The following is a 2,500-nucleotide window of genomic DNA, read 5'->3' as shown; positions in this document are numbered from 1 at the left end:
TATATAATATATATTATACCTAAAAGTTTCAATGAACAATTTCGGCTCACTTTAATGTCTGCTCATCACTGCATCTACTTGATTGCTCGCTCCCCGGCTAAAATTTGCTTTTAAACTTCAAAAGACTTGGGCATTAGCAGCGCCAAATGGGAAATACCACGCGGAAAAATGTGTGATTTGACGTGAATGCCCATAGGCTCTGCTATGTCAATCAATCTGCCAGGACAGGAATATTTTTCTCAGTGCAAATGCTCATATGATGGGAATCATTTATGACAGTATTTGATAGTCTTTGGAAATAACATAATAGATAGGAACTTTATGATGGTATAGGACAATAACATAATCATAAGTGAAAATAAGACTGTTCTCTTAATGGGAAGATTGGTTTTAGGATTAGGATTAGGGTTGGGAGAAACTAAACATGACACAAAAATTATATAATTTGATAGGAAAACTATCAACTTCAAGGATTCGTTTCTTAGAAAGAAATATTTCCCAAGATTCTCCAGAATTTCATTGGTAAATTTCCAACATCTGTAATTAGAAAATTAAGACTCCTCTTAATAGGATTAGGATTGAGTTTATGATTAGCATTAGGGCTTTGGGGAAACTAAATATGGTAGAAATAATTCCACAGTTTGATAGAGGAACTATTAAACTTCAAACATCTATCATTAGGGTTTGCATACTGTAATCAAAGCATTCTATAATAATGATTTCATTGTAATTTTAGAATGAATATATTTTATTTAAAGACATTGAAGTTAACAATGCTTCAGTATGAAGTGAACAGGAAAAAAGAAATATAAGGGAGGATGAAGTTCTGGATGTAATTATATTGCCAAAATGCACGTTTTAAGAGCAACTTCAGAACCAATTGAAAATAAAACGCGTTGTGCATTTTTACCGAATTCTCTCCCATAAGCAAGTAATGAAAGTTTCCTCAAGTTTAGGTTTAAACTTAAACATTAATATTCCACACACTTTTTGAGGTCACTTCAGCATCAGACGAGCCCTACTATCTTGGTATTTGTAGATAAGTATTTTTTAATAACTGGTTTATTTGACTGATAAATGATTTTGAATAGACATGTGTGTAGTCCATTAATTAGTACTTCCAATCTCGAGGCGATTTAATGGAAAATGTGCTTCATCATTAAAAAAATAGAAACCTCCATTTGATCATTACAGGAGATAAACCAACATAGTCATACTTCTTCTACAAGGTGATAAACGTAGGCTTGTGATATATCAGCGAGTGTCAGATGCGATAACACAAATAAGGAACATTTATGTCAGAACCCAAGATAACGTCCAGTACTTAATATATATCAAAGGAGAGCTCGCGCGCGTGGAGTGGCGTACCCAACACCCGTTTAAGAAATATGATAAGAAATATGAACATACCTTAAATGATGCCATAACTGCGGCGAAACCCCGTTTGGCGGAAACGACGAGGCCCCATAAAAGATAATTAAGAGGGTCCTGCAGCTATGTGATATGCTAATGAGCAAAGTGATCCGAATTCACCACCTTCATATTTTCTTCCCGAGACAGAAGAGGATATTTGGGAATTTTTTTCCAACTGCTGCGATGTTTCGGTCCTATCCTCCGCTCCCACTCTCTCTCTCTCTCTCTCTCTTCTCTCTCTCTCTCTCTCTCTCAGAAATTCAGTACTTTCTTGCGTGCGTACACACTAGTCCATCTTACTATATTACTCGTTAATTCCTCTTTGTTTTTAGCTATGGCTGACAAACACACATTGGGGGCACTAAATCTAAATAAGAGCTCCGTTTCTTGTCTGCAAAAAAACCAATGATAAATTTCCAATACATATGTAGTTGAATATGCTAAAATTCAGCATTCATTTTGGCGGAATTAACTAATTACACCCTTTTCCTATCCCACAATCCTGGGGGACCACTGTGGAGAACCGAGGGTTTGGGGGGTAGGGGGGGGAAACGGGCAGAAATTTCGTAATTTCCGGTGCAGAGACATCAGGGTACATATTTGCGGTTGACAATTTACCCTGCGTACAAAACATTGACCCTCTACTCTACATATAAAAAGAGCGACTAACCGAGACTATTTTTAATGATTCTTGGCAAGCATGTATGTACTGGCAAGCGGACTGGATCGAAGACTGGGTAACTTATAGAAAACAGAGAGTCGTAATAAGTCGTAAAGAATCAGGGTTCTGACCATGGCCCTCTCTTGTTTTTCATTTACATTGATATCATTGAGTATCTTAGGTGCACTGCGTACAAAAGGACACGGCTAGCCTAGCCTAGACGACATCGTGCATGTACCGACGTGCCCATAGTGGGGACTAGATATAGATAATAAATTATGTAACTGAGAGACAATACTCCAGTGACTTGGGAACTTGTAACGCTGTGCTGTTCTTAAGTAAACAAGTCTCAGTTGACAGCATATTTCACACGACAATCAAAACGTACAAGAAATAACTTAACTTAAGAGTGGAGGATACAATGCA

Source organism: Macrobrachium nipponense, chromosome 28 (genome assembly GCF_015104395.2).
Source record: "Macrobrachium nipponense isolate FS-2020 chromosome 28, ASM1510439v2, whole genome shotgun sequence".
Taxonomy (NCBI): Eukaryota; Metazoa; Arthropoda; class Malacostraca; order Decapoda; family Palaemonidae; genus Macrobrachium; species Macrobrachium nipponense.
The sequence above is the reverse complement of the archived record's forward strand: the minus strand, read 5'-3'. Positions refer to the sequence as shown.